Genomic DNA, 22,496 nt, shown 5'->3' with positions numbered 1-22,496 from the left:
GGCCGCGCGCATTTCCTGGAATTCCCTACCCAGCGGCAGCAACAAACCTGGGGTCCTCAGTTCCCACATCCCGCGCGAGCTCTGCCGCCCGGACTCTGCCTCCTCCCCTGCCCCTCTATCTGCACCCACGTGCCTGGTGCTCGCTGAGTGCCCACTGTGTGCCAGCCCCCAGCTAGAACCTGGGGGAACCGGTAAGCATCGCAAATCCGGTGGGGCTTGTATTGGCCAGATCGACGTTAGTCAAAAACTGTTGTTGTTGCTAAGTGCCGGTGGAGTCGGTTCCGACCCATAACGACCCTGAACAGGGTTTCCGAGGCTGTAAATCTTTATGGGAGTAGAAAGCCTCATCTTTCTCCCGCGGAGCAGCTGGTAGTTTCGAACTGCTGACCTATAGTCTTCCTTATTCACTGTCCAGATTTCGTTTGCATATGAGGTTACTGAAGTCCTCTGACATCTTTGCTCTTCAACACTTTTAAAATGTCTTGTGCAGCAGGTTTGCCTAATGAAACACATGGTTTGATTTCTTGATTGCTGCTTCCATGATTGTTGATGGTTGATCCAAGAAGAATGAAGTCCTTGACAACTTCAATATTTTCTCCATTGATAAAGAAGTAACCGGCCCCTCTAAGACTGAAATTCAAAGGGAACACATGAGCAGGCATGTAAGCTTGATGGCGACCACATTGGTCTACTGGTGAGTGGAGAGGGGGAAAGGCAGCAATGAAGAAATGGGCTGAGTTCAACCACAATCCAGAGACTCATGCTGACCTGGAGATGAGAGAGAGAAGAGGTAGGGCTGGTTGCTCCAAAGTGTGGTGAGACCTGGGGATACATGAGCTCATGAACAAGGACATAGCCACAGAGGGCTAGAGCTGAGAGTGAAGCATCCAGCTGATATGAAGGGAGGGGAGACGCACAAGAACACCCAAACTTAACAGATAGTACCCATTTGACCTAGCCTCAATGGCTTGATAATCAAATCAGAGCTCGACTAGAGGAAGATAAAAAGGAAAACAATTTTTGATACAGGAAACAGGGACAAATTGCTACAATTTGATGAACTTGACGTATACTCATGGAGGTGGTGGTGGTTATGTGCTGTGGAGTCGATTCCGACTCATAGCGACCCTGTACAGGGTTTCCAAGGCTGTAAATCTTTACAGGGAGCAAAAAGCCTCATCTTTCTCCTATGGAACAGCTGGTAGTAGCTCAAAATACCAACAGAGAGGGAAGGAGTCTTCACATCAAGTATCAATGCTATCCCTTCTGTACACAGGGTAGTTAGGGATGGGCAACTTAGACACTGGCTACCTAAAATGAGGGGCTGATACAGACATGAAGTAACTGGCTTACAAGGTTTCAAGAGGGAGTTTAGTTTAAGAGTGTGTGGAGGAAGAGTCCCCACTGAATAGTTTTCGTCTTGTATAGATGGGTCTGGTTAAAAGAGATGGGGATAAGATTAAATAGTGCATAATTGTTATCATGACTAATTGTGGCTGTCACAATTGTAAAGGTAAAAGTTTTGTAACAAAAACGAGGGAGTAATTAATCTTATAGTCCAGAAACAGAGGACCATAATACCATCAAGGGAGAAGAGCCCAAGCAGAATGCAGGACCTTATCCAGAGAAGCAGTAACACCAGAGATAGGGACATGGAAAGAGAAAGAGGGAGCAGCTGAGGACTCTAGATTAATGGGAAGAGAGGGACTAAAAACTGGCGGCCAGGAGGCAGACTTGCAGAATGTGTTCTTTGGTGGTGTAAATCATTATATATGTCTGAGTGTTTTTAAAAAAAAAGAGCTAAAATGAATAGAAATCTGTTAACTCGTGGTAAACTGCTATGTGGTAGGGATTGTAATCATTGTAATGAAACAAAGTATATGATTTGTTGAATGTAAAACTGATGATCTGCCCTGTAAACTTTCACTCAATCCACAATAAAAACTTTTAAAAATAAAAAAAGAAGTAACCGGAAAGATTACAACCTAGGAAACCCTATGGGGTGGTTTTCTTCTGTCTTATAGGATCCCTAAGAGTTGAAATGGACTGGATGGCACCTAACAACAGCAACAATGGGGGACTAGCCCCGCCTACAGGTCAGGGAAGGCCTCTCTGAAGAACTGTAAGTTTACCTGGTTAAGAGAGTTAGGGTAGGAATAGGTGAAGTGAGAGGGCAGCCCAGGTGGAGACCCCAGGGAGATAGGGAATGAAAGATCGGGGGTGCTGGAGCCCAGGAGGGGAGCAAGGAACACAGGAAACCCCCTCATTATGTCCTTGAGAAATCTGCACAGGTGCAGCCAGAGATGTGTACAAGAATGTCCACACCAAGAGTAGATACATAGGTAGATATGTAAGCTGAACAGGTACAGGGGTACAGCCATGAGCATACAAGAAAACTTCAAAAAGCTTGTGGAAAAATTCCATTATCTTTTAATTTCATTTTCCCAGAAACTTTTTGAAGCCCTGGTGTGGCACTTCAGGTTAATATGCTGGGCTGTGAGGACGTTTTGAAACGTAGGGTTCACCAGCCACTCCTTGGAAACCCTATAAAGGGTTGCTATGAGTTGAACTGACTCTGTGACACCTGACAACAGCAACAACATAGTAGAGCATATAGGGGACAAAGTTATGCAAACTTCTTAGCTATAATTAAACACCATGAGGGACTGAGTCATTAGTTTTGAGGGTTTAGGACAATAATCTCAGGGCAATTCATTGAGACTGATCTGACCACATTTCTCAAGGTGTACAATAGTTCACACTTCCTTTTCTGAGTTATTCCTTCCCCATCAACATAAATAAACTTACTGTTCCCTAAGATTTCTATCTAATCTTCCAAGTTACTGCTCCCACTTTGATCCCATATAGATACAGCTTAAAAGAGCACAGTTCTCAAAGCAAACATTCTTTATTAGCTAAGCTACTCTGATAGCATAGTGGTTATGAATAGAGCTGTGAACCTTAAGGTCAGCAGTTCAAAACTACCAGCTGTTCCATGGGAGAAAGATGAGGCTTTCTGCTCCTGTAAATATTTGCAGCCTCGGAAACCCTGTAAGGGTCACTATGAGTCAGAACCGACTCCACACCACATAACCACAACCACCACCATTGTTTGATCTTAAGAACATTTCAAGTGATAGTTTTGGTTTAAAGATAATCTCAGGACATTCATTTCAGGGGTTCATTCACCCTCAGTGGCTTCAGAAAGTCATAATAAAATGGTTGTTATTTTAGGTCATTACATATGGGGGTATGGAGTCCTGTTGTGGTGCTGTAGGATAAGCACTAGACCACAAGGTCAGTTTGAAGTGCTAGGTCAGTGGTTCAAAGTCACCATCTGGTCCTCAGAAAGGCTATACAGGGTCCCATTGAATCGGAACTGACTTGATGGCACTTAACAACAACCAAGTTTTGGGGTAGTTTGGGGCAGCATTAGATCACAGGAAACCTGACTCTCACTTCCCACTTGCACCTTAGTTTATTCCACCTGCTGACTCAACAGAACTTGGTAGGCCGTCTGGTTGGTTCCGACTCATGGAGACCCTATATATAAACAGAAGGAAACACTGCCCAATCCTGTGCCATCCTCACAGTTGTCACTGTGTTTGACCGCATGTGGCAGTCATTGAGTCAATCCAATACCATGTACAGAGGAAAATAATCAGGCTCTGCCAATCTTTTGTTTGCTTATCCTGGCACATTCTTCCCCTTCTACTCCTGCTTGGTGTCCAGCAGGCTGACTGCTATGTATGACGTCAGTGGGCCTTCTTATTGCCTGGTTTTTTGTTGGATTTGGTCCATTGGGAGGAAGCAGGAGATGGCTGGCTGGAGATCAGAAGGCAGGAGGAGAGAGGTTGGTTATATATTACTTTGACTCTCTCAACTGACCCCAGCTCCCCGTAGGTGGCTGACTCCATACCATCCCCTCTGCAGCTCCCATCATCTGTCTTGCTTCCTCCTTTTTTTGTGCGCTTGGGACCACCAGAAATCAGAGTCAACTCTATACAGTTTTTGTTTTGTTTTGACTTTTTCTTGTGAATTGGCTGAAGGTTCACTGAATGTATTCGTTTTTCCGTTCAACAATTCATACACATTTTGTTTCATCTCCTTGATTGCAGTCCCCACAATGTAACTTCACTGATCCCACTTCCTCCTTTTGTTTCCTGTTTTCATTCCTCCTTCTTTCTTAACCCGTCTGAACTTTGTCCTTGTCAAATGCCATCTTTTTGACGTCAAAGGTTGGTTGGTTATTTCAAATGTATACCTCCCTAGCACTATTGTTCCTGTATATTGTTCACCAAATGACTGTGTCTGTTGTTTGGCTGAAAACTGAGCCACGGGGGTGAGTTCGTTTCCAGATCTGAGGGGTGACTAAGGACCTCTACCTATCTCTATTTGACCAGTAAGTTTGGCCTTTTTCACGATTTTGAATTTTGTTCCACCACTCTATCTAGGAGTTCCTAGTGTAGTTCTTTTCAGAGTAGTTGGTAGTTGTAGCTAGACATCATTTAGTTCTTCTGATGTATTTTTAGGCTCTCCCCAACCGTCTCCTATGAGTGTAGTGAAAGAATAAAAGTGTGTGCACCGTTTTCCAGTCACTGTCCATGTACCTCAGTTTAGGGTGGGCTTGGCTGGTGTTGATTGTTGTCTGTTGTTGATAAGGTGCTCAGTGAGTGGAGCTCCTTAGGGAACTGCCCTGGCTGGGATGTATAGGCATGGTTACTGTCTCCTGTCAGGTGGGAAAGAGGAGACACACACACACACACATAAAAGAAAAACAGAATAAACAAACAAGCAGTCGACATGAAAAGAGAAAATAATAAAAGAAAAAAGAAATAAAAACAGGCACCAAAAAGGAAAAAAAGAATATAATAACTAAAAAGAGAAAAGAGGGAGGGGAAAATGGAGCTAAAGGAAGAAATTTTTAAAAAAATACTTAAAAGAAACCAGAAAGAGGGAAGAAGAAAAGAAAGAGTAAGAGAGTAATAAAGGAAGATTGAAAGATGGGAGTGGAGGGAAGAAGGAAAACGAGAAACAGAAGTAAAGAAGAAAAAACAAAAGTAGCGATAGAATAAAATTCAAGGGAATGGAAAGAGAAGAAAGAATAAACAAAAATAATGAAAGGAAAAACTGAAAACCAAAATAAACAGGGTAGCTATCTTTCCAGGAGAGGAGAACACTCCCAGGGGACTCCTTCCACCTAAGGAACTCATGAGATGAGTGCTGGCAGGATGTGACTGTGGAATTCCTGTCCCTAGATGGAGTTCCTAAAAGCTTAGGTGTCATCTGTGTTCAGGGCACTCAATTCAGAAGTAGTTTGTCGAGGAGGCCCTCCATGGATGTGGTTTCAGGGTCAGCTAGGACCACAAGCCAGCTGGGGACACAGTGGCTTGTTATGAGGGTTTCTGCTAGATTCATGCTTTTCTGGTGGCTTTGCAGGTCTGGAGCCAAGTCCCTCTGATCCAGACACTGGTGTGGCTCTGAACTCCCAGAGAGCTGGGGGTGGATGAAGGTGGGAGCTGGCTACATCTGTGGTCACCAGAGAAGCATGGGGAAAAGGGATTCCCAGGTGTGTATCTGCTCCGCCAGGCCACCTTTTGTTGCCAAAGCTGCTCACAAAAGTTCAAGATGGTCGTGCTGCAGCTGGCCAGCCGCTCATCGGTCAGTCTCCCTCTCTCGCTGTCCCCACCCAGCTTCTCCTCCCAGAAGGCACTCAGTTCACTCACTTTAGAGGTAAAGTGAGTCCTCTAAAGTTCAGGATTCCAGGATTTTCATCTGTGTCTGTTTCATTGGGGTTCTCGTATGGTTGTTGTAGGGGGTCCATGGAGTGTATCTGCCTAGTCCGACATCTTGGTGGAAGTCTCCTCACTCTAGAGCTTTTAAGACTCCAGTTGCTACTTTCCAAAGTTGTCGCTTCCTTTTTGGGACCTAGAGATGGCAATGGCTCATCTTGTTACTAGCCCTTGGGTACTATACCACTCTGTGTTGCCTTCCCTAAACTCCACTGTCTTGGTTTGGGTTCCCCCAGAAACACAACAAGAGTCAAGGATTTGAGAATATACAAGTCGCTGGGCTGCTAACCACAACGTTGTTGTTTCAAACTCACCAGGTGCTCCCTAGAAATCCTATACAGGGTCTCTATGAGTCAGTGGTAGAATGGTACTTCTTGTTGTTAAGTGCTGTCGACCTATACAGGGTCACGATGAGTTGGAACTGACTCGATGGCCAGTTAAATTCAAGGCAGGGGAGTTAGTTCAGAAGGTCATCGCTACTGTTTTGGGGAATCCCAAAGGAGTAATCTTGACAAATTTTCTCGATCAAGGACAATTATGGGACTTATTATGAAGAAGTTTTAAGAAAATTGAAAAATGCATCGGTGCAAAAAAGTTCAGGAAAGTTGTGCTGAGGAGTTTTCTCCCCCCAATATGACAACAAACCTGCTCATTCTCCGAGGGTATCAAGGGTTGTCCTTGCCTCTTCAGACTTTTTATTTTGTTATTTCTCAAGCTCAAAGAACATTTCAAAGGAACACAAGGATGCAAAAACTGCTATTTTGACATGGTGTACATGGAAAAATCCTGGTGTGGTACCATAAGAGAAGCAAGGTCGGTGGTTCAAACCCATCAGCCGCTCCTTGAAAACCCTATACAGGGTTGCTCTGAGTTGGAACCAACTCGACAGCACTTCACAACAACAACAAATTGAAGAGCATAGAATTCTTCAGGGAAGGGTTAGAGAGATGGAAACACCACCTTCAGAAGTATACAAACCTGTTGTTGTTGTTGTTAAGTGTTATTAAGAGTCAGTTCCGAATCATAGCGACCCTGTATAGGGTTTCTGAGATGCAGCTGGTGAGTTTGAACTGCCGGATCTTGTGGTTCAAACCAACCTTGCAGTCTAGTGTTTTATCCCATATGCTGGGAAATAATAGTTTCACAGTTTTATATTTTTGTTTACTAAAGATTCCTATGATTTTGTAGCAGTGTTTTTTTTTTTTTTTTTTTTTTTAAGTATTTTACTGTGAATTGCATGAAGGTTAACAGACAAAATCATCAGCTTTGCCCTCAACCCATTGAACGTTTTGCTTCATCTCAATGATTACAATCCCTTTCCTACTTCTTCCCTTCTCTTTTACATCTTATTTTTCACAAATCAACAAAGCAAAAATATTTGATGTACACATACAAAACACAAAATATATATTCATTTAAATGTCCAAAGGGCACATTTTGCAAGCCTGCCTCCTGCCCACAGGCACACAGACTTTCTCAGTCCATGGGCCTAGAAGCCCACAGCTGCTCTGTCTCTCCATACCACCACCTCTGCCACCATCTCTGCTGTCACACTTTTCTAGGTAGGGATCTCACACTGCTCTCATATTCTTCTTTCTTCATGGTCCTGGGATCGTCTGTTCCTGAAATGAAAGATGAACTACTTATTACCCACTTTTAGTTACACAGCTTTTACAATTACAGTTGTGACGATGGAGCTTCATCCTGTTAACAGTTACTCACAATTGAATCATAAAATCCTAACTCCCATCCCCTTTTACCAGATCCAGCTGGAAAAGAGGAAAACTATCCGGTTGGGATTCTCCCTTACCTCCCTCATTCTAAGACTAAGCACACTCATGAAAGCTTGTAAGCTAGCCACTTTGTGCCTTTATAGCCTCCTATGTTTCATGTTGTTGTTTGTTAAGTGCCATGGAGTCAGTTTCAACCCATAGTGACCCTGCGTGGGGTTTCCGAGGAGAGGCTAATGAGCTTGAACCACTAACCATGCAGTTCAAACCAACTTTGTAGTCTAGCGCATGTACCTGCAGTGCCACACCAGGACTCCCTATGTAAGATAGCCAATGTCTAAATTGCCCGTCCCTAAAAGGAACTCTGGTAGCATAGTGGTTACGAATCGGGCTGTGAACCGCAAGGTCAGCAGTTCGAAACTACCAGCTGCTCTGGCGGGAGAAAGAGGAGGCTTTCTGCTCCCATAAAGATTTACAGCCTTGGAAACCCTGTTCAGGGTCGCTATGGGTTGGAACCGACTCGACGGCACTTAACAACAACAACAATCAACTCAGTAAGGAGCTCTGGTAGTGTAGTGGTTATGAGTCAGGCTGCTAACCTCAAGGCCACCAGTTCGAAACTACCAGCTGTTCTGCAGGAGAAAGATGGGGCTTTCTGCTCCTGTAAAGATTTACAGCCTCAGAAACCCTGTACAGGGTCACTATGAGTCGGAACCAACTCCACAGCATACTACCACCACCATCACCATCAACTGAGTGCACTTGATCCTTGATATAAAGACTATTTCCATCTCGGTTGGAATTTTAAGCAACTGCATCCTTAAGCAAAGGTTCAGTTCATCAAATTGTAGCAATTTACACTTGTGTAGCAATGATTTTTGAAGTACCCTTATATGTCTTGCTAACCCACCTGAAGAGTCAGGAAGTTAGAGGATGTATCCACCAATCTGCTGACGCACCATTGGCTGTTTCCAGGGCATTAACTTTCATGCATTCTTAGTTTGCTGAACACACTGGCCGAACTTGCCCCCATGGCTTGGAAAAACAAAACAAAACAAAAAACAGAAGAGAGAATGTATCACAAGTATTAGCAGTAAATATCTGTTGCCATATAGAAGCAATGCTGAAATGGTACAGAAAGCCAATGATGACTAAACCGGCTCATGTCTTTGCAAATAATTCCTTTCTTAAATTCCTCAGTTGCTCAGTTTGAGTGTGCCACTTGCTTCCTGCCAGGGCCCTGGGTGATACATGCTGATCTTGAACTTCTCCATGGCAACCTGGGACTCTAGATCAATGTGGGCCAGTGTCTACTGAGAACTGGAGTCGGGATGAAGAAGGATGCACCCCTCAAAATTCATTATCCACACAGCACATCACTTACTCATTAAGAGAGCAGAGATACAGTCTCAGACATGGGAATTCTAGTTCTCTCGTATTCTTTCTGAATTATCTAAATGCAATCCAGCCAACAGAAAAGGAATCAAAATAGAAAAGGAACAGGAATATCCCAGTGCAAAAGTTACTTATGAGGCATAGTAGTTAAAAATAGCATTAGTAACTTAGTGCTTTATTAGGAAATGTAACTGTCAAGGTTGTGAGGAGAAAAGCTACATAATGGGAAGAAAAACAAAACAAAACAAAATGCCCTACTTGAAAGACAGTTGTTAGAATAAGTCTAGTTAATGTAACACACATTGTTAAGTGCCATCCAGTGGCTCTGATTCTTAGTAACTCTAGATAGGGTTTCTGAGGATCAGCTGGTGGGTTTGAACCACTGACCTTTCGGTTAGCATTCCTGTGCTTATCCTTCAGCAGCACGCCAGGTAAGAAGCACATAGAATGTTACAAATACTGAACAAATATGCTCCAAGTATATATTTCTTGATCATGTAGCAATTTGGGGTGGGCCTCTCTTCTCCACATGGTCCTGGCTTTAGTCAGGCAGAAGCTGTGAGTCTCATTATTTCCCATGAGCACCATAGGCGCCATCTTTTTTGTTTCAGCCAGTCTGAAGAGAAGAATATGAAAGAGTATTTGGGGGATGGCAGGGGGAAATCCCAGGCTCAGAAGTGGTGCCAATCACTTCTGCCCACCTCTTAGTGTAACAGCTCTGTCATGTGACCACAGCACATTGCAAGGAGGAACTGGGAAATGTAGTCCAGTCATTTGCGCAGGAAGAAGAGGAGAGCACAGATTGGGGTGAGCACCTGACAGTGTGAGAATTGGTCTTCCTTGAGGAAGCCCTTTTGTTTCCCTTCCCACAAGACTTGTCATCATCTTCTCTGTATCAGCGTCATGTGGATGGTCCTCAAGGACCAGATGGTTTCAAGTTCTTTCTATATCTCCAACCGGGGCCGGTTGGAGAATGGGAGCTTGTTCCCTGTTGGTGGGAAGATAAAATGTGAATAGACAATTAGGTATTCTCAAGTCCCTGAGATCTGTGGGTCATCCTTACCTGGGCAGGCCCCTCTGTACAAGGTGTAGGCTGTGTAAGGGATGTCAAGTCGATGGCTAAGGGCAAGCATTTCCATAGACATGCGAAGCCTCCCCACCACACACACATACAAAATATGTGTTGCAGTAATGGTTATTATTTATGGAGTACTTGCTATGTGTCCGTCACTGTGCAAAAAGATTCACATACAATCATCTCATCTAGTTCTCATGAAGGCCCTGTGATAGGGACCATAATTATCTCCACTCAGCTGGTGGGGAAACCAAAGCCTGGGTGGTACAAATGCTGACCATGCTCAGCTGCTAACTAAAAGGTTGGAGGGGTCTCAGAAGAAAGGCCTGGTGATCTGCTTCTGGAGACTTAAACCATTGACAGTCCTATGGAGCACAGCTACCCTGACACACATGGGGTCACTGTAAGTCAGGATGGACTGCTGGCAACTGGTATTTTATGCTGGGCCTCGGAGCCTATGTTCTTGACCTCAGAGCCTATGTTCTTGACCTCAGAGCCTGTGTTCTTGACCTCGGAGCCTGTGTTCTTGACCTCGGAGTCTGTGTTCCTGATTTCTGTCAGCATCCAGGAGAAAGTAGCTTAGTTAGACAGCAACAGCCAGCTCTAGGGAAAGAGTCCTAAGCTCACATCCCAGCTCTGGGTCAGGATGGACCTACCACCTCATTCATTCTGCACTAAAAGTTGAGGATATGCTCACAGTGAAGCAGGGAGCCAGCCCCATCATTTTGATACAATATGACAACAATGATTAAGTATTTCTTCCTCTTTGGCTCTAGATTCTGCTTCTGAAATCTGGAGCAAGGGGTTGAGAAGTCAAGGGTGACAAGCTCAAGTGCTGACAGGGCGGGAGTGGAATGTAGATGGTCTTAAGTCTCTGTTCCATCACTTATGCGATGTGACTTTGGGTAAATCCTTTCTGAGCCTCTGTTTCCTCATCTGTTGAGCTGGACTGAGAACACCTATGCATACATGCTCATAGGCTAAGGAAAGCATTTTCATACAATAGACAGGTGGGGATTGTGAAAATGAGCAAGCAGAGGCCCCATCCAAATCTGCCATATTGAAACATGAATCCAGCACTGCCAGATACACCAGTTATTCAGGAAGAGCCAGAGACATAGATTTTATATGTATTTTTACAACTTTATATGAGCTAAAGAAAATATTTAATAGCTGGGTTTTGCCCCTGGGCCTTTGAACTCCAAACAGCTAAGGTCTCTGCTGATTTGGATCTTCTAGGCTCTCTAAATAGGAAAGAGGACAAGGGGTTGGGGTTGTCCAACCCAGATTATCAGATAGGTTTAGGATCAATTAAATACAACAGGAAACCTCCAAATTAATAGTACCCAAAACAAGATAGAAGTTCATCAGAGGAAAACAATCCAGGGCTGGTGTGTCAACTCCATGAAGATGGCTTCTTCCCTCTCTCTGCTCTGCCATATCCTTAGCATGTGACCTCATGGTCTAATATGGCTGCTGGAGTGCTAGCCATCACATCTGCAATCCAGAGAGCAGGACAGAGGAAGAGAAGAAGAAGCTAGTGTTCCCATCATTTAGAGATGTCCCTGAAGTTCCTCACAACACTTCCACTTACATATGACCACACTTAAAGTGCTGTAGATCAGCACTGGACTGCAAATCACAAGGTTGGCAGTTCAAACCCAGCAGCTGTTCCTTGGAAACCCTATATAGGGTTGCTATGAGACGGAACCAACTCAATGGCACTTAAGAACAACAACACAATGGCAAAAGAGATTGGGAAATGTCTTGAATCTGGGAGGCAAGATGTCCAGCTAAAAAGAAAGATTCTTTTACGAAAGAAGAAAGAGATAGTAAATACCGGAAGGTATCTCTCTTGTCTTCTGTGTCTTTGAGTCTGTTTCTGCAACCAGAAGAAGAAAATAAAGTAAAGAGAAGAGGCCATCTGAATTTATTAATGATCATGATGATGTGACGAGGACCTTGTATATGCCAGACCAGACCTCATGCTGATCCCTATATGAGCGTTATCTATCCTCTAGTATTCTCTTCCAGCCTCTCCAGAGAGTGACCCTCCTGCCATGGTAAAGGAGTGATCACATCCTGAGTGTGCCAGTCTGAAGTAGCAGATTGAGAAGGCACTTGTCCCCCAAACTAATAATCAATCAGCCCTTCTGTTTTCAGTCCTACCCTACACCTGGGTCTTTGGAGGCTTCTGACCACTCCAATCCCTAACTCTTGCTGAGAGTCTACAGGTTGCTTTGTTTTCTGATGTCTGCTCCAACTCCTCCCCAACCCGACTCCCTGAATACAATCCAGTTCAGCTTCTCGTGTTTCCTATTAAGCCTTGCTTACCATCTGCTTCCCAGCTTCCAGAATTTGGTTGAATCCCCTCATTTGCTGTTATTTTGGCACATGTTCTCTTTGTCCCTGTGGGTTGTTGTTGCTGTTAAGTGCCGTTGAATTGTTTCCAACTCATAGCGACCCTGGATAGGGTTTCTGAGGAGCAGCTGGTGGATTTGAACTGCTGACCTTGTGATTGTACAGCACCACACCAGGAGCCCCAACTTCCAGAATTTGGATGAATTCCCTCATTTAAAGTTATCTCTGCGTATATTCTCTTTGTGCCCGTGGGTAGATTGGCATTATTTTAAATTATTTAAATCATTTGGCTGGGATTTCAGAAAACAGTGGTGATAAATAAGTGTGTTCAATCCACCATGTTTAATGGGAAATCTCCAGCCCAGTTCTGGACTGAGGCAGCCCTCAGAGATTGAGAGGGTTGTTCTGTACCCCCATTCCACTTTTCTCCTCTATCAGCTCCAGGAGACCTGAGCTGCTTCTGTACACAAGGTTCTCTTTCTCCCTCTCTGAGCCCAGGGCACACTTCTGTTCCACCTACTGAACTTCATCTCTGCTTCTCCAAGGCAGGGGCTTTTCCTCATTCCTCTGTGCCTAGACAGGATGGGACTGCCTCCGGTATGTGAGTATGGCATGACATGATTCATTTCTGAGAAGTCAGATTTAGCCTTTAACAAATGAACATTCCAAGCTGGGGGTAGAAGTCAATCATTTCTAAACTGGAATATCAGACCAAATCTCCCCCTAAAAGTATATCCCTGTTATCTTTACAATGGAGTCCAAAGTCAACACTCACAGAGAGATCCAGGTATAGAGCCACACTTGTCTTTGTAGCCATCTCTCAGTAAATCCATCATGGCCGGCATTCCTCCTGGAGTCTTGGCCAAGTGCCTGCTGGAGACATTGGTTTGGGTGGAAAAGTTGAGTGTTTTAAACAACATGCATCATCAGATCTTAGTGTCCCTTCTGTGATTGGTTCATAATGCTCACAGGAGAAGCAGCACATGGTCCCCAAGAACCAGGGTGACCAACCATCCTAGTTTGCCTGGAACCTAGGAGATTCCTGGGGAGGCAGAACTTTCGGTGCTAAGACTAGGATAGTCCTAACTCTTAGGCCAAGGGAAGAAGTTTAAGAAATAGTCGAAGTCAAGCAATGAGTAGACAGTGGGAACAATTACACAGCTTGAAGAATGTAATCAGCATTACGGAATTGTACATGCAGCAATTGACGAATGGGTATAATTCTACTGTGAATATTTTCTCTCTCTCACACACACACACACACACACACAAGACCCGAGGAAACATGGCTGGTTGGTCACCTGTAACAGCAGGTTCATTCCTCACACACCATTCTGGGTAGGCAGTCAAGAAGCACATAGCTTCGATAGTGACTCCTTGCTGTTTACTGCCTCTATTCTCACCTGCCCAGCACCTTTAAGCAAGGCAGATGATGGAGAATTTATGAGTGTAGATGGTGCCTGGCTACCAATGCTGAACATTTTGAACAAAGATTCCATACAAGAATCCTGATCGACACGGGGGAAATGCCAAACATAATTTCAAATTCTCATGGAATTCAATATTTTTGGAGCCATGGAGGCTGGATGAACCCTGAAACTATTGCTCTGAGATTGTTTTTAGACCTTGAACCCAAAACACCTGAAGTCTTCTTAAAACCAAACAGTAGTGCGCTCTCTCTCTCTCTCTCTCTCTCTCTCGTCCTTGCTTCCAAAATGACAGAAAAGGAGAAACAATGGTCATGCCAAAAAAGGCCATGGCCACGTGCAGCCTATTCGCTGCAGGAACTATGCCCGCTGCGTGCCCAAACACAAGGCCATTAAGAAGTTCGTAATTCGAAACATAATAGGGGCTGCAGACATCAGGGATATTTCCGAAGTGAATGTCTTCAATGTATACGTACTTCCTAAGCTGTACGTGAAACTGCATTATTGTGTGAACTGTGCCGTTCACAGCAAGGTGGTCAGGAACCATTCTCTTGAAGCTCGGAAGGACCGAACAATCCCACCCCGATTTAGACCTGCAGGGGCTGCCCCACGACCTCCACCAAGGCCCATGTAAAGAATTGAGCCCTTAAAAGGCTGAAGTAAAACTAACCTGCAAAAAAATAAAATAAAAATTGCACTTCTTTGTGGCATGTTAGAAACAAAACAAAACAAAAAAACCCCACACAAAACAGTAGTTTGGCTTAACTAGAAAAAACGTCTGCTTTGAATCTTAGACTCTTTCAAGATCTATGTGGATGAAATCAGTAATGGCAGCTTCAAAGATTGGATAGGAGCCTAGAGGACAGAGAGTTTATGCTACGAGGGGGAGGAACACCTCAAAAAAGGAGGTTAAGGATGGCTTCACAACTTAAACAACATAATCAGTGTCACTGGGTTGTACTTGTAGAAAGTGTAGAATGGATACATGTTTTGTTGTGTATATTCTCAACAACAACAAAATTCATTCTAAAAAATTAAAGGTATGGACCTTTTCTCAGGAAATGGGGATAAAGAATGCATGGGGCGCAGAAAGTCTCACACCTTTTGGGTTGTTTTTAGGTGCTGTGGATTCAATTATAGCAACTCCATGTGACTGAGTAGAACTGCCCCTTAGGGTTTTTGGGCTGTAATCTTTGCAGGGAGGAGTCCTAATTGTGTAGTGGGTTGGGCTGAAAACTGCAAGATCAGCAGTTCAAGTATATCAGCTGCTCTGCTGGAGAAAGATGAGACTTCCTGTTCCCGTTAAAGATCTACAGCCTGGGAAACCCAATACAGAGTCACTATGAGTTGGAAACAACTCCATGGCACACCCCCACCTCGCCCCCACCCCCAATTTTTATGGGAGCAAATGGTCAGGTCTTTCTCCTGTGGAACATTGATGAGCAGTTAGCAGCCAAGCACTTAACCACTGCACCACCAGGCTGCCTTTTTTTTTGACATTTCCAAGGTCAGCAGTTTGAACCCATCAGTTTCTCTGTGGGAGAAAGATTTGACTGTCTGTTTCCGTAAAGATTTACAACTTAAGAAACCCTATGAGACAGTTCTACTGAGTCTGTAGGGTCACTGGGTCAGAATTGGCTCAAGAGCTGGTGTGGGTTTTTACCATCTGGAGTAATCTTTCTCCTTTTGGCCACTTAACTCTTCTTCCCTCAGAAGGGTCCTAGACTTTGAACATCACCTTCTTCTTACCACTTGCTAATCAAATCTACTCTCTGCTCCCAAGTAAGAAAGAACATGAGAAAGAACACTAGGCTAGGAGCTAGGAGAGCTCTATCCGCAACACGCTATGACCTCCAGACAGTATCTAATCCTCTTTGTGGTTAAATATATGGTTTGCCTGTATATTTAAGGGAGGGGTGGGATTTGATCAGGAGTTGCAAAATCAAATAACTCCAAGAACCAAGCAGATTGGAGTCAGGGGTCAGATGAGCTGGAAACCGCCTGCCAGGCTGAAGGGGGAGTCTCCTATAGGACTCCAGCTCATATTGTCATGTAGAAAAGTGAGCCTGGTGTGGTCAGATTGCTGATTTATTAAGAGAAGCTGCTTGAGTCTGGATAGGCTTTAACAACCAACCCCAAAGCTCAGCGCCTTGATGCCATAAGTAAATCCCACCACAGCCCAGCATTGGTCATCAGGAAACTCCAGGGAGCCATAGAAGAATCTTGCCTCCTTCCATGTTGTTGTGGTCCTGCCACCCTCTGGAGTCTCATAGGCCTTCTGTGGATCTCCTGATTCTGATTGTAAGACGAAGGGAGAGAATGTGAACGTGAGCAAAGAAGGTTCTTGGGACCAGACAAGAAGTACCGCATATGTTCCATTGGCTAGAATATGGTCACATGCTCTCAATGAACTATAAGGGAGGCTGGGAAATAGACTACTGTGTGACAGGAAGAAAAGGACATGGGTGTGGTTAAAGCCAGTCAGTCTCTGCCATGTGCTGCAAATCTGGGTTTTTATGTGGAGTCTCCAAATTTTGAAATATTGGCAAGTCAATCAAATTTTAAAAAGATAACAGATAACCAGAGGGCAGGCTTGCAGGGTTGGTTGTGGATGTATGGAGGGGGATTGTAACCATGGCAACAAAATGATATACGTTAGGATGAATGTAAAGCTAATGTTCTCCCATATAAACTATCACATAATTCACAATAAAACATTAAAAAAGAGAGAGAGAGAGAGAACAGAACCTGTCTGTGGGCCTTATGACCAGTTTGTGACAGCTGGGTTGTACGGTCTCATCTTATTCAAAAGAGTGATGACTTCACAGGGACAGACTCATGGTCAGTGAGGTGGCTGCTTTCATTTAGTCACATATTTACATAGCCATTCCACAAGTGTCTAATGAACTCCTATTCCAGGACCTCGGTTCCAGGCCTTGCGATAGGCAATGAGAACCCAAGACAAACAAGACATCCTTCCCTCCCTTGAAGAGCACGCCATTGGTTTTTACCAGTGGATAGAAAGTAATGTTAGATTTTAAGACCCAGTTTTGAGTTAGTTTCTGTAGAAAATATTTTAAGACAGAACTTGTTAACTCAAAAGAATAACTTCCTAAAGGGGAAATTCTGAGCAGAAGGGATGGTAGAAAGAGTAATGGACAGGGTCAGATGTCCTGGTTGGAATGTCCTTTACAAGCTGTTCCATTCAGTATGTGGGTGGCTTCAGGCTTATGCTAGCTGAGCCTCAGTATCCACATCTGTGAGATGGGAATAATGATATCTATCTTCCAGGCCTATTGGGAAATAAGGTAGACGTGTAGAAAAGTCTCACACAGGTTCTTTTCCTGGCTGGTGTTAATATTCTCAGTCTTGCAACTGATGGTAACAAGGTAAGTGTTAAGGAACTGCCAAAATTGGGCACTCTGCCCCCAATTTCAAAGCTACAGCCAGATGATAACAATGCCAGATGATCAGTTCAAAGATATCAACCCATTTGGTTACAAAAGAAAATATATTGTGTTCTTTTTCACCCTCTTGACTTCACTGTCATTACTTTCAGTGATGGGGCAGAAGAATTTAAGAACCTCAACTGCCAAGTCATTGGTGTTTCTATAGATTCTCACTTAGATCATCTGGCTTGGATCAATACACCCAAGAAACAAGGAGGGCTGGGACCCAGAAACATTCCTTCGGTGTCAAACCCCAAGAGCACCATTGGTCAGGACTATTGAGTCTTAAAGTGGATGAAGGCATCTTATTCAGGGGCCTCTTCATCATTGACGATAAAAGGACCCTTCGGCAGATGACTGGAAAGACCTCTCTTTTAGACATTCTCTGGATAAGACTCTAAGACAAGTTCAGACTTTCCAGTTCAGAGACAAGCACAGGGAAGTATGCCCAGTTGGCTGGAAGCCCTACTGTGACCACACCAACAAGCCTGATGTTCAGAAAAGCAAGGCATAGTTCTCCAAGCATAAGTGGGCACTGAGCCGTTTTAATGCCAGGATACAGCAAACAGCCTGGAGGGAAAACAAAACAAAACACAAAAAACCTCTTTTGGATGTTGTTCATGTTTAAAACACAAGCCCTTAGACTTGGCTGAGATGTAATATGTGACAGGACAAGCCTTTCCTGCAGGGGATGGGTGACCAACCCTCCTTCACTCTGGTGGGAATGGCCTGAATTGTACTGTGGGACAGGCCAGCTGCTGTGGATCATGTACCAGTAGTGGAGCAGGTGCCTGTTGATCTTTTGTAATTTCTATTAAACTTGAACAGAGGTTAAAAAAAAAAGAAAGAAAAGTCTAGCATAGTACCTGGTACAGAGGAGGCGCACAGTAATCTTGTCCACCAACTGTCACTGTGGTGAGCCAGTGGGGTGGGGGATACTTTGGAGCAGGAGGTGTCTCAGCATCTTTCTTAATTCCCAAGCAGCGTTCACAGATGTGACCCTGGGTGCTGGGGTCATGGCCATGAGAAACGCCTATCCCTACCTTGAGGAATCACAGTCCAGGCATAGCTGCCTTCTGCCTTCTCCTAGGTGAGAGGAAGCTTTTCCTCTCTTCAAGGCAAGAGGAGAAAGGGAAGGAATGCATGCTCATTCCAGTTACAGTAACAAACAAGTTCATCACAACATCTTTTTTTTTTTTTTTTAATGTTTTATTGTGACTTATGTGATAGTTTACATGGGAGAACATTGGTTTTACATTCATTCTATCGTATATTGTCTTCATTGCCATGGTTACAATCCCCTCCATGCAATCCTTCCCCCATGCCCCACAGGTCTTCAGCACACAGTCGCTCTCCCTCTCTGGATCTAAAGTCTCCAGCTGCCCCATCGCTCAACGTCATCATCTCTGGCTCCATTTCAGGCATCACTGCTTCTCTGGGTAGGGTCCCGGTCTCTGCTCTTCTCCCTTGATGATCCTAGGGACCTCCGCTCCTAGACTGAAATGTTAATCACTCCCCTCCTTGCTATAAAATGTCTACCTTTACATTTCCGACCCTCACAATCAGTCCTGATAACAATTATTCACTATTGTATCGAAAGAGACCCATCTGCATTTCCTTGCATCAGCCCAGGCTAGTCAGATTGAATACTACTCACTGGAGATTCTACCTTCCTCCATGCCCTCTGGATCTAGGTTCCCTCTTGAAAGCTTGTAAGCCAGTCACTTCTTGCCTTTGTAGCCCCCACCCCCCATTTTGGGTAGCCAATGTCCAAGTTGCCCATCCCTGTCTACTCTGTGTGTGGAGGGGGTGGGAATGATTCTTGCTGTTAGGACTTGTTCCCTCTTTTGAGCTACTGCTTCCATAGGTGTAGATCAAGTTCATCAAATTGTATGAGAATACTTTTTTTTTTTTTTTTTCCCCTCTTTTTTTTACTTCTGGTTGAGCTCTGATCATCCAGTCATTGAAGCCAGGACAAGTGGGTATTATCTGCAAGTATGGGTGTTCTTATGCATATCCCTCTCTTCTTATCAGCTGGACACTTCACTCTTCGCTCTAGTCCTCTGTGGCTATGTTACTGACTCTGGGCCCCAGATCTTGCCACACTGCTGGCCAACCAGGTCTTCACCCAGGTTCACAGAAGTCTATTGAATGTTGTAGGGCTTAGCTCACTGCTTCATTGCTGTTTTTCCGTCACTTCCCCTTGTCGGTGTGGATCGTGATCACCAATACAGCGTGTATTCCCATTGAGTCTTAGTCTTGGAAGGGGGGTTGCACTGAGGGGACCCAACCACTTGACTTGATGTTTCCTGGGCAAGCAAGTTGATTGTTCTTGTAGTAACAGTTGGTCTGCCTATGCTGTTTTATATTTTTCCCGTAGGTCTTTCTTTCAAGAAGCATCTTCTGTTCTTCTAGCCTCTCCAGGTTGGTCTGCTTGTCCTTTCAAGAGGGAATTTCCCATCTCTGGAGATCTGGATGTGGCTCAGGCTTCCACCTATAGTCTTATGTATTGCAGAGGATCCGCAGGAAGCTTCCTTCACTGGGCCTGTTGTAGCCCCATTTTAGGTATTCCAATCGTTATAGGCAGAAGACAGACTTACAAGCTTTCTATGGTGATGCTTTTCACTATTCCTTTCTCTCCTCCTCCAGTGTCTATTTTATAATATAATGCAAGGAAAACCAAGATTCAAAAGACAGTCAAGCATCTTAATATTGTTCCCCACTTTTCCACATTCCAACTATGGCTTGATCTCTGTATCCCAGAACCTTGCTGTTCCCAGGTTGTGCATATATCATTATTTACCTCTGTCTCACTTAGCCCATTGAGACCTGTCTAATTGTTCTCCCACCTGCTTTGTCATCACAGCATCTTGGCTGACATCAGCAAAGGTGAAATGAACCACTGATAGAGGCCTTGAGGAGCTACCCAGGGAACTGGGACAGGGAATGGGGGTTTGGGGACAGCTCAGGCTGTGGAGAGGAGGAAAAGGCCCCAATTCACAAAGATACAGTTGCCACTCGATTGTGGTGTTCCCCGGACAAGACCACATCCTCTTACTGAACACAGACTATTCTAACCCTGTGGAGTAGGAAGCTCTTGGGTGCCGCAAACGATTTGTGTTTTACTACTAAAGATTGGTAAAACCCACCTTGTGGTACCTCGAAGAACCTAGTAACCTGCTTTCATAAAAGTTACAGCCAAGAAAACCTTAGGGATCTCAGTTCTACCCTGTAACACATGGGGTTGCCATGAGTCTGAACCAACTTTACAACAACAGATCTGTGGACATAGGTACCATCATTGGACCCATTTTACAGATGAGTACATCAAGCCTTAAAGAGGTGATGCCAACTTTCCCAAGGCTATGTGACTGGCAAGGTGTGACCTGGAGATTGAAACCCAGGTCACACTCTTTTCCACACCTGCCAGCAGCACCCATGAAGGTAACCTCAGAAAACCTCCTTCCAGGGCCCTGGCCCAGGAGAAAGGGAGGGAAGCAGGCCTTCTGGGGCTCTGAAGGACTGTGGCAAGAAACAAAGTACAAATAGATGCCTGTGAGCCCGGATTGAGCCCTGGTTGGCTGACAGTATGGCAAGACCTGGGGACTCCTGGGCCCAGAGACAGTGATATGGCCACAGAGGACTAGAGCGGAAAGTGAAGCATCCAGCTGATATGAAGTGAGGGGAGATGCACAAGAACACCCACCCTTGCAGATAGTACCCACTTGATCTGGCTTCAATGGCTGGATGAGCAGAACTTGACTAGAAAAAGAAAGAAGGGGGGCGGGGAAAGAGTAATCTGCTACGATTTGATGAACTTGACCTATACTTATGGATGTAGTAGCTCAAAAGAGGGAACAAATCTTTACAGCAAGGATCATTCCCATTCTCTCAATACGCAGGGTTGACAGAGATGGGCAACTTAGACATTGACTACCCAAGGGAGGGGGGAGTTGGACTACAAAGGCAAGAAGTGACTGGCTTACAATCTCTCAAGAGGGAGCCTAGATCCAGAGGGTACGGGGGAAGGTAGAATCGCCACTGAGTGGTTTCCAATCTGTTGGGACAGGGCTGATGAAAGGAGATGGGGATAAGACTTTTGTGGTACAATAGTGAATAATTGCTATCACGACTGACAGTGAGGGTTGAAAATGTAAAAGGTAGACATTTTGTAACAAAAGGAGGGGAGTGGCTAACTTTGCAGTCCAGGAGAGGAGGTCCCTGAGACCATTAAGGGAGAAGAGCGGAATGCGGGACCCTACCCAGATAAGCAATGATGTCAGAGACAGAGGCAGAGATCATGATGTGGAGAGATGGAGCAGCTGGGGACTGTGAACTCAGGGAGGGAGAGGGGCTGTGTGCTGGCAGTTTGGAGGCAGGCTTGTAGGGTATACCCTTTGGTTGTTTGATGATACATGGAGGAGATTGTAATCATTGCAATGAAACAAAATATGATAGGATGAATGTAAAGCTGGTATTCTCCCATGTAAACTATCACACCATTCACAATAAAAACTTTAAAAAACAAAACAAAGTATATCTCTCTCAGGTCTGCAACCTACCTGAGGAGCTGGGGCCACTTCTTCATTCACTCATGCATTCAAACATTCTAGGGTGACCCCCAGCCTCAGGAGTTACTGTCTGCGTGATGCTCACAGGTAGCTTCAGTGTTCTGAGCCTAAGTGTCTACTGTGCTCCAGGTACTGTCCCAAGGATGCTGAAGATAAAGAGTTAACTAGGGAGACACAGCCACCAGCCTCATGGCAGTGTGGGGGCAGGCTGATCTGATCGGGAGATTCCTGGAAGAAGAGCTGCTTGAGTAGAGGTGAACAGGTCTTCAGGTGGACGGGTATCTGTTTCTTTCTGGGGAGAGGTAGTGGGTTTATCAGATTTGCTGTGGAAATGTAAGCTTCCAGGCAGCTTCTAGTGACCCTGGAGGGCCCTTGCAGGGCACACTCAGAGTCATGTGCTTCTGTCAAGTTTGTAAAAATAAGACCTTTTACCTGCAAGTGGTGGCGAGTTCTCTCTGACTTCCCCTCCATCATACTTCTCCTTTTGGGTGTTGCTGGGTGACTGTGTACATTTTTGGAGATCTAGCTAAGGGGAAGTTGTCATGGGATATTGACAATGATGAAAAGAACACAAAACTGAAAATGCACCGCTGCAAAGAGGAGGTTAACAACAAATAAATCCATTTCTTTTGCTAGTTACCACCATCGCTTTGACTCATAGCGAGTGAAACTGGTTAGCAAAAAACACCAAACCAA

General features: G+C 44.6%; 1 pseudogene; it reads left to right on the top strand.

Moving 5' to 3' along the window:
- Positions 1-9,820: 9,820 nt before the first annotated feature.
- On the top strand, positions 9,821-20,135 carry LOC102816679 (annotated as a pseudogene).
- Positions 20,136-22,496: the final 2,361 nt, after the last annotated feature.

This window comes from Chrysochloris asiatica, unplaced genomic scaffold (genome assembly GCF_000296735.1).
Source record: "Chrysochloris asiatica unplaced genomic scaffold, ChrAsi1.0 scaffold00023, whole genome shotgun sequence".
Classification (NCBI taxonomy): Eukaryota; Metazoa; Chordata; class Mammalia; order Afrosoricida; family Chrysochloridae; genus Chrysochloris; species Chrysochloris asiatica.
This window is presented reverse-complemented; position numbering and strand designations above follow the sequence as displayed.